Here is a 17,608-nt window from a genome sequence, read left to right as displayed (position 1 = left end):
TTAGTGTCCAAACAGTGCATTTATTTGGCAGTCTTCATGCACAAACAGCAACCAAAACATAAATCAAAACAAATCCTCAGCCATCTGGCCATTGACTAAACAGTATATTCCCTCTCTAGCAGGATCCGGGTCTACCACCCAGCTCCCCAAAACACTGCATTGCTTACCCCACACAGGGTCAGAGGGTCCCAGCTCCCACAGGCTTTAGCACAGCCTGCTCCTTCCTCAGACTGAGAGCCCCACCCAAGTCCAGCAACAAAATAAAATACTATCCCTGGACATGGGCATATTCTTAAATCCCGGAGTGGAGCATGGGGAACAGGCACCCAACCAACACATTGCCTGTTCCCAGTAAAAGCCCACCCTGGACTAGCTGGAGCCAGCTAAACTAAGTAGCTTGGTGTCCACCAATTAGCTTAGTGGCCACCTACAGTTGTGTTCAAAATTATTCAACCCCCAATGCTGTAAAGGATTTTAGGGAATTTAGTGTACATTTGCAATTGTGTTCAGAATGAAATCTTACAAGGACTTTTTAAAGAACCAAATGCAACTAAAATGACATCAATTGTTTTTGTAATACAGTATTAAATGTTTTTTTTTGTGATTTCTTCATTGAAACAATTATTCAACCCCTTAAAGACTACCACTCTTAAGAACAGAGGTTCATTCAAGTGTTTTCGATCAGGTATTGTCATGGTCTTACCTGCTTGCTGCTCTCCTTCGTTTGACATGTGCTGGCGGCCATCTTGGGTCCTGGGTTTCTTGTAGCCTCCCACCCTGCGGCTCCTCCTTCCCACCGGGAGGAGCTGGATGCCTAGCTCATATATATAGGAGGTCTGTGGCTTCAGTTCCTTGCTTGGTCCTCTTGTGTTCACATGCTTCTAAGACTGCTGCTGCTTCTGGTTCCTGATCCTGGCTTCGTCTGACTACCCTGCTGGTTCCTGATCCTGGCTTCGTCTGACTACCCTGCTGGTTCCTGATCCTGGCTTCGTCTGACTACCCTGCTGGTTCCTGATCCTGGCTTCGTCTGACTACCCTTCTGGTTCCTGACCTCTGGCTTCGCAAAGACTCTGCTCGGTTTCACCATCCGTTTGGACTTTTGCTTTACAGCTTTATTTTCAATAAAGCCTTCTTATTTTCACTTATCTCTTGTTGTACGTCTGGTTCATGGTTCCGTGACATTAGGACCAAGCCATGAATTCTGACGGTACAGGGCCATCCTCGCTACCCACGCTGGTTGCCAGACTTGATCAGCAGGATCACCTGTTGGGTCGGTTCGCTGTGGCGTTGCAAACCCTGCTTGAACGCACGGCTCATTTCGCTCCCGTTGCCGATGGGTCGGTTGTCGCTCCTGGGCTCGCTCCTACTGCCGCTCCGGTTGTTGCGCCAGAGTCTACCCCGACACCTGTTGTTGCGCCTGCGGTGTTTCGGGGTATGACCGGTTCTGCCCCTCTTCCACAGCGCTTTGGGGGAGAGCCAACTCAGTGCCGAGGTTTCCTTAACCAGGTGGGCATTTATTTCGAGTTGCTGCCACATGCCTTTCCTACTGAGAGATCAAAGGTGGGCTTCTTGATCTCGCTGCTCTCGGACAAGGCCTTGGTCTGGGCCAGCCCTTTATGGGAGAACAACAATCCGGTGGTTGCCGAGTTTTCCGGTTTTGTTGCTTCTCTTCGGAAGGTATTCGATGTGCCGGCTCGTGCTGCCTCTGCTGCGAAGCTCCTTATGTCCATCAGACAGGGTCCACGATCCGTAGCTGAATACGCCATTGAGTTTCGTACCCTGGCAGCAGAGGTGGGCTGGAATAATGAGGCTCTGGTCGCTGCTTTCTCTCATGGTCTCTCGGATGCCTTGAAGGATGAGGTTGCAGCTAAGGACCTACCAGTTGAGCTCGAGTCTCTTATTTCTTTCCTGATTTTGATTGACACCAGACTCAGGGAGAGACCTTCCTTTAAGGAGAACCTGCGGAGGTCTTCTAACAGATTGGTGCCTACGTTTGCTGTCCCACCCGTGCCTCCCTCTCCTCCCACGCCTCCTGGGGATGACTTGTCTGGGGGTGAACCCATGCAGCTGGGGTTTGCTCGCCTGTCCGAGGGGGAGAGGGCACTCCGGAGACGCGAGGGCCGATGCATGTACTGTGGTCGCGGTGGGCATTTTCGGTTGGCATGTCCGAACCGTCCGGGAAACGCTCGTACCCTGAGATCCTGTCGGGGGCAGATCTTGGGTGGAGTCTCCTCGTCCCCGGTTTCCCGTGTTGACAAACCACTGATCACTGTTGTCCTCTCCTGGGTCGGGGGCTCGGTGACGACCCAGGCGTTGGTGGACTCTGGTGCTGGTGGTTTGTTCATTGATAGTGTGTTCGCTGCCGCCAATTCCATTCCTCTGCAGGCTCGAGGTTCCCCACTGGCTCTTGAGGCGATAGACGGCAGACCCCTTCTGCCGCCACACGTGACTCATGAGACCCTTCCAGTGGGGATAGCCATTGGTGCCGTTCACAGAGAGTCGGTCTGCCTCCAGGTTATTTCGTCTCCACACTACTCGGTGGTCTTGGGGTACCCCTGGCTCCAGAAGCATAATCCGACTTTCGATTGGAGATCGGTCGAGATCCTCTCGTGGTCACCGCAGTGTGGGGCTAGTTGCATCCATGGGTCTGTCAAGTTGCTGTGTACTTCCTCGGACTCTCTGTTGCCTCCTGAATACGAGGAGTACCGGGATGTATTCGATAAGGTGCGCGCGGTTGCCCTACCTCCGCACCGCCCATACGATTGTGCCATAGAGTTACAATCTGGTGCCGTTCCTCCTCGTGGCAAAGTCTATCCACTGTCGGTAGCGGAGAATGAGGCCATGGAGGAGTACGTGAGGGAGGCGCTTTCACGCGGACACATTCGCAAATCTTCGTCCCCGGCAGGGGCTGGATTTTTCTTTGTGAAAAAGAAGGGCGGTGAGTTGAGGCCTTGCATCGATTACAGGGGTCTCAATCGCATCACGATCAAGAACGCTTACCCGATACCCTTGATTTCCGAGCTGTTCGATCGCCTTAAAGGGGCCACGGTCTTTACCAAACTCGACCTGAGGGCGGCATATAACCTGGTAAGGATCAAGGCGGGCGATGAGTGGAAGACCGCGTTTAACACCAGGACCGGTCATTACGAATCCTTGGTTATGCCCTTTGGGTTGTGCAATGCGCCCGCAGTCTTTCAGGAATTCATCAACGATGTTTTCCGTGACCTGTTGCAGCAGTGTGTGGTAGTCTATTTGGATGACATCTTGGTATATTCTGAATCCATGGAGGCCCACATTCTGGATGTCAGACGAGTGTTGCAACGGTTACGAGAGAACAAGCTGTTCGGTAAGCTTAAGAAATGCGAATTTCACCGATCCCAGGTAACCTTCTTAGGTTACATCATTTCCGCTGAGGGGTTCTCCATGGATCCTGAGAAGGTTTCGGCTGTCTTACAGTGGCCCCAGCCCAGTGGTCTTCGTTCCCTGCAGCGCTTTTTGGGCTTCGCCAATTATTATCGGAAGTTCATCAGGGACTTTTCCATGCTGGCCAAGCCTCTCACGGATCTGACCAGGAAGGGCAGTAATTCCCAGGTCTGGCCGCTCGAGGCCATCCGAGCTTTTGAGGCCCTAAAGTCCGCCTTTGTGTCGGCTCCGATTCTGTCGCATCCCAACCCTGGGTTGCCCTTTGTCCTCGAGGTGGACGCGTCTGAGACGGGAGTAGGCGCCCTTCTGTCTCAGCGTAGAACACCAGAGGGTCCTCTGCTTCCTTGTGGGTTTTACTCCCGGAAACTGTCTTCCGCGGAGTGCAACTATCAGATTGGTGACAGGGAGTTATTGGCCATCGTGCAGGCCCTTAAAGAATGGAGGCACTTGCTCGAGGGTTCGGTGGTTCCGGTTCTCATCCTGACGGACCACAAGAATCTGACCTACCTTTCTAAGGCCAAGAGATTGACACCACGTCAGGCCAGATGGGCTCTGTTCTTGGCACGTTTTAATTACGTGGTCTCCTACCTACCCGGTTCCAAGAACATCAGGGCGGATGCCTTATCACGGCAGTACTCCGAGCTGTCCAGGGAGGAGTCGATTCCGACTTCGGTCATACCTCCGAATCAGATCCTGGCCGCCATTCGCACCAGCCTGACCTCTCCCCTGGGTGAGCAGATTTTGGCGGCTCAATCTGGTGCTCCCTCTGGGAGACCCAACGGCAGATGTTTTGTGCCTGAGGAGTTGCGCACTCGGTTGTTGCGAACCTACCATAACTCCAAGACCGCGGGGCATCCTGGAAAGAATCAGCTGTCCTGGGCTGTTTCACGTCTGTTCTGGTGGCCTTCCCTACGTTCCGACATCGCCGCATATGTAGCGGCATGCTCCGTTTGTGCCCAGAGTAAGTCCCCTCGGCACCTTCCGTTGGGCCTTCTGCAACCCATAGCCACCGGGGAGCGCCCATGGTCACACCTGGGGATGGATTTCATTGTGGACCTCCCTGCATCCCGAGGCCATACGGTCATTCTCATGATTGTGGATCGGTTTTCCAAAATGTGCCACTGTGTTCCTCTCAAGAAGTTACCCTCTGCACAAGAGTTGGCCACGATTTTTGCCAGGGAGGTCTTCCGGTTGCACGGTTTGCCTAAGGAGATTGTGTCGGATCGGGGGAGTCAGTTTGTGTCCAGGTTCTGGCGCGCCTTTTGCTCCCAGTTGGGGATTCATCTCTCCTTCTCCTCGGCCTACCACCCTCAGTCCAATGGGGCCGCAGAACGATCCAATCAGGCCTTGGAGCAATTCCTTCGTTGCTATGTCTCCGATCACCAAGACAATTGGGTTGACCTCCTGCCTTGGGCTGAGTTTGCCAGGAACACGGCGGTGAACTCTTCCTCTGGGACGTCTCCCTTCATGGCCAATTATGGGTTCCAACCTGCCGTGTTACCGGAGGTATTCTCTCCTCAGGATATTCCGGCTGTGGAGGATCACCTTTCCGTCCTACATGCTTCTTGGGTACAGATCCAGAAGTCCCTTGAGGTCTCTGCGCAGCGCCAGAGATTCCAGGCTGATCGCAGACGAGCGCCTGCTCCTTCCTACCAGGTCGGAGACCGTGTATGGTTGTCCACCCGCAACCTCAACCTTCGAGTGCCCACTCCCAAGCTGGCGCCTCGCTTTGTTGGTCCCTTCCGAGTGCTTCGCAGGGTAAACCCGGTAGCCTATGCCCTTGCGCTTCCTCCTGGCATGCGGATCTCCAACGTGTTTCATGTCTCCCTGTTGAAGCCACTGGTGTGTAATAGTTTCACTACCTCGGTTCCTCGGCCTCGTCCGGTCCAAGTGGGCAATCGTGAGGAATATGAGGTGAGCAATATCCTGGACTCACGCCTGGTCCGCGGTCGGTTGCAGTTTTTGGTCCATTGGCGTGGTTATGGTCCAGAGGAGCGTTCCTGGGTTCCCTCCGCAGATGTCCATGCTCCTGCCTTGCTCCGAGCCTTCCACGCACGCTTCCCTCAGAAACCGTTTTGTGCTCCGCGGAGGAGGGGCCCTTGAGGGGGAGGTACTGTCATGGTCTTACCTGCTTGCTGCTCTCCTTCGTTTGACATGTGCTGGCGGCCATCTTGGGTCCTGGGTTTCTTGTAGCCTCCCACCCTGCGGCTCCTCCTTCCCACCGGGAGGAGCTGGATGCCTAGCTCATATATATAGGAGGTCTGTGGCTTCAGTTCCTTGCTTGGTCCTCTTGTGTTCACATGCTTCTAAGACTGCTGCTGCTTCTGGTTCCTGATCCTGGCTTCGTCTGACTACCCTGCTGGTTCCTGATCCTGGCTTCGTCTGACTACCCTGCTGGTTCCTGATCCTGGCTTCGTCTGACTACCCTGCTGGTTCCTGATCCTGGCTTCGTCTGACTACCCTTCTGGTTCCTGACCTCTGGCTTCGCAAAGACTCTGCTCGGTTTCACCATCCGTTTGGACTTTTGCTTTACAGCTTTATTTTCAATAAAGCCTTCTTATTTTCACTTATCTCTTGTTGTACGTCTGGTTCATGGTTCCGTGACAGGTATTGAAAACACCTGTGGATGTCAAGGAGCAGCAATCAAGCATAATAAGCACCAATTAGGCAGATTTAAAAGGACTGTGATACTCAGCTCCTTCTAGACATGTACTGGTGTGTTTACAAACATGGTGAAGTCAAGAGAATGGTCCAGGAAGACAAGAGAAAAGGTGATTTCTCTTCACAGGAAGGACAATGGCTATAAGAAGATTGCAAAGATGTTAAACATACCAAGAGACACCATAGGAAGCATCATTCGCAAATTCAAGGCAAAGGGCACTGTTGAAACGCTACCTGGTCGTGGCAGAAAGAAGATGCTGACTTTGACTGCTGTGCGCTACCTGAAGTGCAAAGTGGAGAAAAGTCCCCGTGTGACTGCTGAGGAACTGAAAAAAGATTTGTCAGATGTGGGTACTGAAGTTTCAGCTCAGACAATATGGCGCACACTGCGTAATGAAGGCCTCCATGCCAGAAGTCCCAGGCGCACCCCCTTGCTGTCTCCAAAGAATAAGAAGAGTCGACTGCAGTATGCCAAAAGTCATGTGGACAAACCACAAAAGTTTTGGGATAGTGTTCTGTGGACTGATGAAACAAAATTAGAACTGTTTGGGCCCATGGATCAACGCTATGTTTGGAGGAGGAAGAACAAGGCCTATGAAGAAAAGAACACCTTGCCTACTGTGAAGCATGGCGGGGGGTCAATCATGCTTTGGGGCTGTTTTGCTTCTACAGGTACAGGGAAGCTTCAGCGTGTGCAAGGTACCATGAATTCTCTTCAGTACCAAGAGATATTGGATGAAAATGTGATGCAGTCAGTCACAAACCTGAGGCTTGGGAGACGTTGGACCTTTCAACAGGACAATGATCCCAAGCATACCTCCAAGTCCACTAGAGCATGGTTGCAGATTAAAGGCTGGAACATTTTGAAGTGGCCATCGCAGTCACCAGACTTAAATCCGATTGAGAACCTCTGGTGGGACTTAAAGAAAGCAGTTGCAGCGCGCAAGCCTAAGAATGTGACTGAACTGGAGGCTTTTGCCCATGAAGAATGGGCGAAGATACCCGTAGATCGCTGCAAGACACTTGTGTCAAGCTATGCTTCACGTTTAAAAGCTGTTATAACTGGAAAAGGATGTTGTACTAAGTACTAAGATTGAATGTCACTTGGGGGTTGAATAAAACTGATAATGATGTGAGCACAGAAAATACATTTGTGGTTATTTCATTATAAATGTTATGTTATATTTGTCTGACTTACAAGTGCCTCTTTGATTTAATTGTAAACAAGATGACTGAAATGATCAAAATCAATGTCAAACTGGCCAAAACACTCAATTTTAGTGGGGGTTGAATAATTTTGAACACAACTGTATATCTAGGGCCTTTACTCCACCAAGGCGGGGCCCCTTGATGACACACTCCTGGTGAAAACAACACCCCCTTTCCATGCTTTGCCAAGACTTTTCTGTTCTTACCCAGGCTCCTCTGGGTGAGATACACTTTTTCAATGGCCGTCATGTGGCCCGCTGGCAGCTCCACTGCCACAACATATATATTAGCCCTGAATGGCCATTGGGGATATATGTAACGTAGTATGCGTAATATATGCATATATCCCTTGTGTATATATTTGTATGGGTCCTAGTATTTGCCCCAGGATATATATATATATATATATATATATATATATACACTGCTCAAAAAAATAAAGGGAACACAAAAATAACACATCCTAGATCTGAATTAATTAAATATTCTTCTGAAATACTGTGTTCTTTACATAGTTGAATGTGATGACAACAAAATCACACAAAAATAAAAAAATGGAAATCAAATTTTTCAACCTATGGAGGTCTGGATTTGGAGTCACACTCAAAATTAAAGTGGAAAAACACACTACAGGCTGATCCAACTTTGATGTAATGTCCTTAAAACAAGTCAAAATGAGGCTCAGTAGTGTGTGTGGCCTCCACGTGCCTGTATGACCTCCCTACAACGCCTGTGCATGCTCCTGATGAGGTGGCGGACGGTCTCCTGAGGGATCTCCTCCCAGACCTGGACTAAAGCATCTGCCAACTCCTGGACAGTCTGTGGTGCAACGTGACGTTGGTGGATAGAGCGAGACATGATGTCCCAGATGTGCTCAATTGGATTCAGGTCTGGGGAATGGGCAGGCCAATCCATAGCATCAATGCCTTTGTCTTGCAGGAACTGCTGACACACTCCAGCCACATGAGGTCTAGAATTGTCTTGCATTAGGAGGAACCCAGGGCCAACCGCATATGGTCTCACAAGGGGTCTGAGGATCTCATCTCGGTACCTAATGGCAGTCAGGCTACCTCTGGCGAGCACATGGAGGGCTGTGCGGCCCTCCAAAGAAATGCCACCCCGCACCATTACTGACCCAATGCCAAACCAGTCATGCTGGAGGATGTTGCAGGCAGCAGAACGTTCTCCACGGCGTCTCAAGACCCTGCCACGTCTGTCACATGTGCTCAGTATGAACCTGCTTTCATCTGTGAAGAGTACAAGGCGCCAGTGGCAAATTTGCCAATCTTGGTGTTCACTGGCAAATGCCAAACGTCCTGCACGGTGTTGGGCTGTAAGCACAACCACCTGTGGACGTCGGGCCCTCATATCACCATCATGGAGTCTGTTTCTGACCGTTTGAGCAGACACATGCACATTTTTGGCCTGCTGGAGGTCATTTTGCAGTGCTCTGGCAGTGCTCCTCCTGTTCCTCCTTGCACAAAGGCGGAGGTAGCGGTCCTGTTGCTGGGTTGTTGCCCTCCTACGGCCTCCTCCACGTCTACTGATGTACTGGCCTGTCTCCTGGTAGCGCCTCCATGCTCTGGACACTACGCTGACAGACACAGCAAACCTTCTTGCCACAGCTCGCATTGATGTGCCATCCTGGATAAGCTGCACTACCTGAGCCACTTATGTGGGTTGTAGACTCCGTCTCATGCTACCACTAGAGTGAAAGCACCGCCAGCATTCAAAAGAGACCAAAACATCAGCCAGGAAGCATAGGAACTGAGAAGTGGTCTGTGGTCACCACCTGCAGAACCACTCCTTTATTGGGGGTGTCTTGCTAATTGCCCATAATTTCCACCTGTTGTCTATCCCATTTGCACAACAGCATGTGAAATTGATTGTCACTCAGTGTTGCTTCCTAAGTGGACAGTTTGATTTCACAGAAGTGTGATTGACTTGGAGTTACATTGTGTTGTTTAAGTGTTCCCTTCATTTTTTGAGCAGTGTATATATATATATACATATATACATATACAGGGGATATAAAAAGTCTACACACCCCTGTTAAAATGTCAGGTTTCTGTGATGTAAAAAGAATGAGACAAAGATCATTTATTTCAGAACTTTTTCCACCTTTAATGTGACCTATAAATTGTACAACTCAATTGAAAAACAGACTGAAATATTTTAGGTAATGGGAAGGAAAAATATAAAAATAAAATAATATGGTTGCATAAGTGTGCACGCCCTTAAACTAATACTTTGTTGAAGCACCTTTTGATTTTATTACAGCACTCAGTCTTTTTGGGTATGAGTCTATCAGCATGGCACATTTAGACTTGGCAAGATTTGCCCACTCTTCTTTGCAAAAGCACTCCAAATCTGTCAGATTGCGAGGGCATCTCCTGTGCACAGCCCTCATCAGATCCCCACACAGATTTTCAATCGGATTAAGGTCTGGGCTCTGGCTGGGCCATTCCAAAACTTTAATCTTCTTCTGGTGAAGCCATTCCTTTGTTGATTTGGATGTATACTTTGGGTCGTTGTCATGCTGAAAGATTAAGTTCCTCTTCGTGTTCAGCTTTCTAGCAGAAGCCTGAAGGTTTTGTGCCAATATTGACTGGTATTTGGAACTGTTCATAATTCCCTCTAGCTTAACTAAGGCCCCAGTTCCAGCTGAAGAAAAACAGCACCAAAGCATGATGCTGCCACCACCATGCTTCACTGTGGGTATGGTGTTCTTTTGGTTATGTGCAGTGTTGTTTTTGGGCCAAACATATCTTTTGGAATTATGGCCAAAAAGTTCAACCTTGGTTTCATCAGACCATAACACCCACATGCTTTTTGGAGAATTCAGATGTGTTTATGCAAAATGTAGCCTGGCTTGGATGTTTTTCTTCGTAAGAAAAGGCTTTTGTCTTGCCACTCTACCCCATAGCCCAGACATATGAAGAATACGGGAGATTGTTGTCACATGTACCACACAGCCAGTACTTGCCAGATATTCCTGCAGCTCCTTTAATGTTGCTGTAGGCCTCTTGGTAGCCTCCCAGACTAGTTTTCTTCTCGTCTTTTCATCAATTTTGGAGCGACGTCCAGTTCTTGGTAATGTCACTGTTGTGCCATATTTTCTCCACTTGATGATGACTGTCTTCACTGTGTTCCATGTTATATCTAATGCATTGGAAATTCTTTTGTACCCTTCTCCTGGCTGATACCTTTTAACAATGAGATACCTCTGATGCTTTGGAAGCTCTCTGCAGACCATGGCTTTTGCTGTGGGATGCAACAAAACAAATTTCAGGAAAGACCAACTAGAGAAGCTGAACTTTATTTGGGGTTAATCAGGGGCACTTCAAAGGATGGCAAGTGTATGCTGACTCCTATTTAACTTGATTTTGAATGTGATTGCTTAATTTTAAACACAGCTACATCCCCAGTTAAAAGAGGGTGGGCACACTTATGCAACCATATTTTTATTTATTTTTCTTCCCTCCACCTAAAAGATTTCTATTTTTTTATTTTTTTTTATTGAGTGGTACAGTTTATAGATCACATTAAAGGTTGAAAAAGTTCTGAAATGATTTATCTTTGTCTCTTTTTTTACAGCACAGAAACCTGACATTTTAACAGGGGTGTGTTTCCTTTTTACATCCACTGTATTTGGGCCCAGTATATATGTGGGGATAGATATTTATGTCCCCTGTATCCCCCAGGTTGTGGATATTAGTGATGAGCGTCAGGGGTTATATTCGAGTTCATGATATATCGCCAATATTTTGTAGAATATTTGTAGAATATTCACAAATTCGAATATTCGTTATATTCTACATTCTTTATTTTTTACTCAAAAATCGACAAGGTAATGATCGCATAATATGCGAATATTACGCAATCAATACAGGCGTGGTCCAAAAACGAATATATAGCACTATAGAATATTTTAGAATATTCGTCATATTTTTCCATCTAAAGTGAACAGTGTTCAGTGTTCACTTCAGATGGAAAAAAATTAAGAATATTCTAAAATATGAATATACAGCACTATATTGAATATAGTGCTATACAGTATATTAGTTTTTTAGATTATTCGTTATTTTTTTTCCATCTGAAGTCATGATTCCTCCCTGCTTAAGTTGCTTGTGGGCCAATGACTCATTGGCCCACAAGCAAGAAGCAGGGAGGAATCATGTGTTCAGATGGAAAAAATGAAGAATATTCGATATAACGAATATATAGCACTATATTCTAAATATTCGCAAATTCTTGAAGTGGCGATATTCGAGAAAAAAATTTGCTTTTCGAATATTTGTGTTCAACACTAGTGGATATATTGTATGTGTCCAAGTGTGTGTATATAAAGATATGCATACATGCCCCTGTTAGTTGTATGCACATATACACTGCTCAAAAAAATAAAGGGAACGCAAAAATAACACATTTTAGATCTGAGTTAATTAAATATTCTTCTGAAATACTTTGTTCTTTACATAGTTGAATGTGCTGACAACAAAATCACACAAAAATAAAAAAATGGAAATCAAATTTTTCAACCCATGGAGGTCTGGATTTGGAGTCACACTCAAAATTAAAGTGGAAAAACACACTACAGGCTGATCCAACTTTGATGTAATGTCCTTAAAACAAGTCAAAATAAGGCTCAGTATTGTGTGTGGCCTCCACGTGCCTGTATGACCTCCCTACAATGTCTGTGCATGCTCCTGATGAGGTGGCGGACGGTCTCCTGAGGGATCTCCTCCCAGACCTGGACTAAAGCATCTGCCAACTCCTGGACAGTGTGTGGTGCAACGTGACGTTGGTGGATAGAGCGAGACATGATGTCCCAGATGTGCTCAATTGGATTCAGGTCTGGGGAACGGGCGGGCCAGTCCATAGCATCAATGCCTTCGTCTTGCAGGAACTGCTGACACACTCCAGCCACATGAGGTCTAGCATTGTCTTGAATTAGGAGGAACCCAGGGCCAACCGCACCAGCATATGGTCTCACAAGGGGTCTGAGGATCTCATCTCGGTACCTAATGGCAGTCAGGCTACCTCTGGCGAGCACATGGAGGGCTGTGCGGCCCTCCAAAGAAATGCCACCCCACACCATTACTGACCCAATGCCAAACCAGTCATGCTGGAGGATGTTGCAGGCAGCAGAACATTCTCCAGGGCGTCTCCAGACTCTGTCACGTCTGTCACATCTGCTCAGTGTGAACCTGCTTTCATCTGTGAAGAGCACAGGGCGCCAGTGGCAAATTTGCCAATCTTGGTGTTCTCTGGCAAATGCCAAACGTCCTGCACGGTGTTGGGCTGTAAGCACAACCCCCACCTGTGGACGTCGGGCCCTCGTATCACCCTCATGGAGTCTGTTTCTGACCGTTTGAGCAGACACATGCTGTCACGGCTGTATGTGAGCAACAAGAGCATACACAGTAAATAGTGCTACTGACCGGACCCTAACTAGGGAGGATAAAGGGTGACCCCTGTCAGACCCTCAAAGCTTTCCCTATGCTGCTAAGCACATGCCTGGATCCAAATGGTGGAACGAGGCATGCCCGCGTACCTAAGACTGATGACCACTGTAACCCCTACAATAGTGGAAGGGGCACGGCCACCGGTGCTCTGCTCAGTATATGGACGGAACCGGGGTCGCCTCGGATCCAGTCAGAAAACAAACAGAAACACTACAATGTCTGCACACTTAACTGAAGGAGTTGCAGAAGCAGTGAAGACAGATCCAAAGACAGCTGGCAATATCCGGAGTACTTGCTGCAGCAGAACACAGGTCCAGTGAAATGATAGCACACAAGTGAAGATACTCAAGCAAGAGATACAACTCAAATGAGAAATATAATCCGCACCCTAGAAAGGAGGAGGGGTGATTTAAAGGCAGAGAAATCAAACACAGGAGGAACAGCTGGGAGGAAGGAAACAGAAAGTAAAGACCTCATCACAGGGGCGGAGAAACAGAGCAGAGAGAACTCCTCCAAGCTCTAGTAGTGACATCATCACAGGGGTGGAGAAACAGAGCTGTGAGAACGTCTCAAAGCTCTGGTAGTGACAGTACCCCCCCCCCCCCCTCTACGGGTGGACTCCGGACACCCAGGACCCACCTTCTCAGGATGAGCCCTATGAAATGCCCTGATGAGGCGAGTGGCTTTAATGTCCGACACCGGAACCCACATCCTCTCCTCAGGACCATAACCCTTCCAATGAACGAGGTACTGAAGAGAACCGCGGACAATGCGAGAGTCCACAATTCTGGAAACCTCAAACTCCAGATTGCCATCAACCAAAATCGGAGGAGGAGGCAAAGAGGAGGGTACCGTGGGCTGGACATATGGTTTTAAGAGAGATCTGTGAAATACATTATGTATCTTCCAAACCCGTGGAAGATCAAGACGGAAGGCAACAGGATTGACGACTGACAAGATTTTATAAGGCCCAATAAACTTGGGACCCAATTTCCAGGAGGGAACCTTCAGTTTAATATTTCTTGTAGACAACCACACCAGATCACCCACATTCAGGTCCGGACCAGGCACACGTCTCTTATCAGCCACACGCTTATACTTCTCATTTATCTTTCTAAGATTACTCTGAATCTTTTGCTAAATGGTAGACAAAGACGAGGAAAATCTCTCCTCCTCAGGTAAACCAGAAGGAGCCCCTCCCGAGAATGTCCCAAACTGCGGATGGAACCCATATGCACCAAAGAATGGTGACTTATCAGAAGATTCCTGACGACGGTTGTTCAAAACAAACTCAGCAAGAGGGAGAAATGAACACCAATCCTCCTGGTTCTCTGCCACAAAACAGCGCAAATATGTCTCCAGATTCTGATTGAGGCGCTCAGTCTGACCATTCGACTGCGGGTGAAAAGCAGAAGAGAAGGACAGCCGAACCCCCAGGCGAGAACAGAAAGCCTTCCAGAATCTGGACACAAACTGCGTGCCTCTATCGGAAACAATATCAGAGGGAATGCCATGCAATTTAACAATATGGTCGACAAAAGATTGCGCCAACGTTTTAGCATTGGGTAAACCAGGGAAAGGTACGAAATGAGCCATCTTGCTAAAACGGTCCACCACCACCAGGATCACCGACTTCCCTGAGGAGCGAGGAAGATCCGTGATAAAGTCCATGGACAGGTGTGTCCAAGGACGGGAAGGTATGGGTAACGGGAGAAGGGAACCTGAAGGCCGTGAACGAGGGACCTTAGCGCGAGCGCACGTTTTTCACAAGTAGCCACAAAACCCTCCACCGACTTACGAAGAGCCGGCCACCAAAATCTCAGAGCAATGAGATCTACCGTGGCTCTACTCCCGGGGTGACCAGCAAGAACAGTATCATGATGCTCCTTGAAGAGTTTGTGACGTAGCTCAGGAGGCACAAACAACTTCCCAGAAGGACAACGGGCAGGTGCCTCAGTCTGGGCAGCCTGGACCTCGGCCTCCAAATCAGAATATAGAGCAGAAACAACTACCCCCTCCGCCAAAATGGGACCCGGGTCCTCGGAGTTTCCTCCTCCCGGAAAACAGCGAGAGAGAGCATCAGCCTTCACATTTTTGATCCCAGGGCGGAATGCAACGACAAAATTGAATCTGGAGAAGAACAGAGACCATTTGGCCTGTCTCGGATTTATACGCCTGGCCGACTCCAAGTATGCCAGATTCTTATGGTCGGTAAAAACGGTGATAGGGTGCCTGGCCCCCTCCAACCAATGGCGCCATTCCTCGAAAGCCAACTTGATGGCCAACAACTCCCTATCTCCCACATCATAGTTTTTCTCTGCCGGGGAGAGTTTTTTAGAGAAAAAGGCACAGGGTCGCCATTTGGCAGGAGAAGGGCCCTTGGACAAAACCGCACACACACCCACCTCGGAAGCATCCACCTCAACAATAAAAGGTAAGGAAACATCGGGATGCACCAAGACGGGAGCAGACGCAAAACTCTCTTTAATCTTAGAAAAAGCTGCAAGCGCCTGCTCTGACCAAAAGGAAGAATCCGCCCCCTTTTTTGTCATGTCAGTGAGGGGTTTGACAACAGAGGAATAATTCAAAATGAACTTTCTGTAATAGTTCGCAAAACCCAGAAAGCGCATCAATGCCTTCTGATTCTCAGGAAGCTCCCACTCAAGTACAGCACGGACCTTCTCCGGATCCAAGCGAAAACCAGAAGCAGAGAGGAGAAAACCCAGAAATTGAATCTTCGATACCATAAAAATACATTTCTCCAGCTTGGCGTACAATTTATTTTCCCACAGAATCCGCAGAACCTGAAAAAGATGATCCTGATGGGTCTGAACATCAGGGGAAAAAATCAAAATATCATCAAGATACACCAATACAAATTTCACCATTAAATGGTAGAAAATACTGTTAACAAAATGCTGAAAGACGGCCGGAGCATTCATCAGGCCGAAAGGCATAACGAGATTCTCGAAATGCCCGTTAGGGGTATTAAAGGCCGTTTTCCATTCATCCCCCTCTCTGACCCTGACCAGGTTGTACGTGCCTCTCAAATCCAATTTGGAAAAAACCTTGGCCCCAACAATTTGGTTGAAGAGGTCCGGGATCAGAGGAAGGGGATAGGGATCGCGAATCGTGATACGGTTCAGCTCCCTAAAATCTAGGCAAGGTCTCAGAGAGCCATCTTTTTTTTAACAAAAAAAAAACCAGCGGCAACAGGTGATTTTGAGGGACGAATATGCCCCTTATCGAGACTCTCGGAGATATAGGTTCGCATTGCGATTCTTTCCGGTTGTGAGAGATTGTAGAGGCGTGCTTTTGGCAGCTTGGCGCCGGGAATGAGGTTAATGGGACAGTCAAACTCCCGGTGAGGAGGTAGCTCCTGAACACCGCTCTCGGAAAACACGTCCGAGAAATCAGAGAGAAATGATGGCACAGTTTTAGTAGACACCTCTGCAAAAGTCGCTGTGAGACAATTCTCTCTACAAAAGTCACTCCACTCATTTATTTGCCTTCCTTGCCAATCAATAGTGGGGTTATGTCTAGTGAGCCAGGGTAACCCCAAAACTAGAGGAGAAGGCAATCCGTTAAGGACAAAACAAGATATATCCTCCACATGAGTGTCACCTACAGCTACCCGGATATTGTGAACAATGCCCTTCAGAGATCTCTGTGAGAGTGGAGCAGAGTCAATAGCAAAAACAGGTATATCCTTTTCTAATGTGCAAACCTGAAAACCATGCATGGCTACAAATTGAGTGTCAATAAGATTGACGGCCGCTCCACTATCGACAAAAATCTCACAAGAAATGACTTTGCTCTCTAGCGCCACCCTGGCAGACAGGAGAAAACGGGAACTGCAGGTCAGAGGAAAAGCATCAATTCCTACATCAACTTTGCCCAAAGTAGCAGATGAAGCAGAGTTTGATGATTTACCTTTTGAGGTTTTTCTCTTATTATCGCTCTTAGTACAGTTCAAGAATCTCCTAGACGGACAAACATTTGCCAAATGACCTATGCCCCCACAACAAAAACACACCATACTCTGAGGACTAAATCCTCTTTTATCAGGGGCAAGTCGACCTAGCTGCATGGGCTCCTCCTCAGAGGGGACCGAGACAGGATGAGGCCCCTGCACACTGAATGAGTCCGCACCACTGCCCCTAGACTGACAATGGCTGGACAGAGAGGTCTCGTTTCTTTCTCTTAGACGCCTGTCAAGGCGTACCGCCAATGACATGGCAGACTCTAAGGACGTTGGTCTCTCATGGAAAGCAAACACATCTTTCAATCTCTCTGAGAGACCATGACAGAACTGACTCCGGAGTGCAGCATCATTCCAACCTGAATCAGCTGCCCATCTCCGAAATTCAGAACAATAAAGCTCCGCAGACAGTTTGTTCTGGCATAAAAAACGTAAGTTAGATTCGGCCAGAGCCACACGATCCGGGTCATCATATATCTGCCCCAGGTCCACAAAAAAATCTTTCCACGGATCGAAGGGAGGGATCCCCTGATGGCAGCAAAAAAGCCCAAGTCTGAGCATTACCCCTGAGCAGAGAGATGACAATCCTCACCCTCTGCTCCTCATTACCAGAGGAATGGGGACACAAGCAAAAATGGAGTTTGCATGCCTCTCTGAAGCGAACAAAATTCTCACTGCCCCCGGAGAACGTTTCCGGAAGTGAGACATTTGGCTCGCAACAGACTCCATGGGCCGGAGCATAGCCCAATGCATGAAGCTGAGTCATAGATTGACGGAGATCCGCTACCTCCAAAGAAAGACCCTGCATGCGGTCAACCATGTTAGAAAGCGGATCCATGTCAAAAAGGACAGTTTTGGCGGATTA

This window comes from Bufo bufo, chromosome 5 (genome assembly GCF_905171765.1).
Source record: "Bufo bufo chromosome 5, aBufBuf1.1, whole genome shotgun sequence".
NCBI classification, from domain to species: domain Eukaryota; kingdom Metazoa; phylum Chordata; class Amphibia; order Anura; family Bufonidae; genus Bufo; species Bufo bufo.
Note: the sequence above shows the minus strand (reverse complement) of the source record.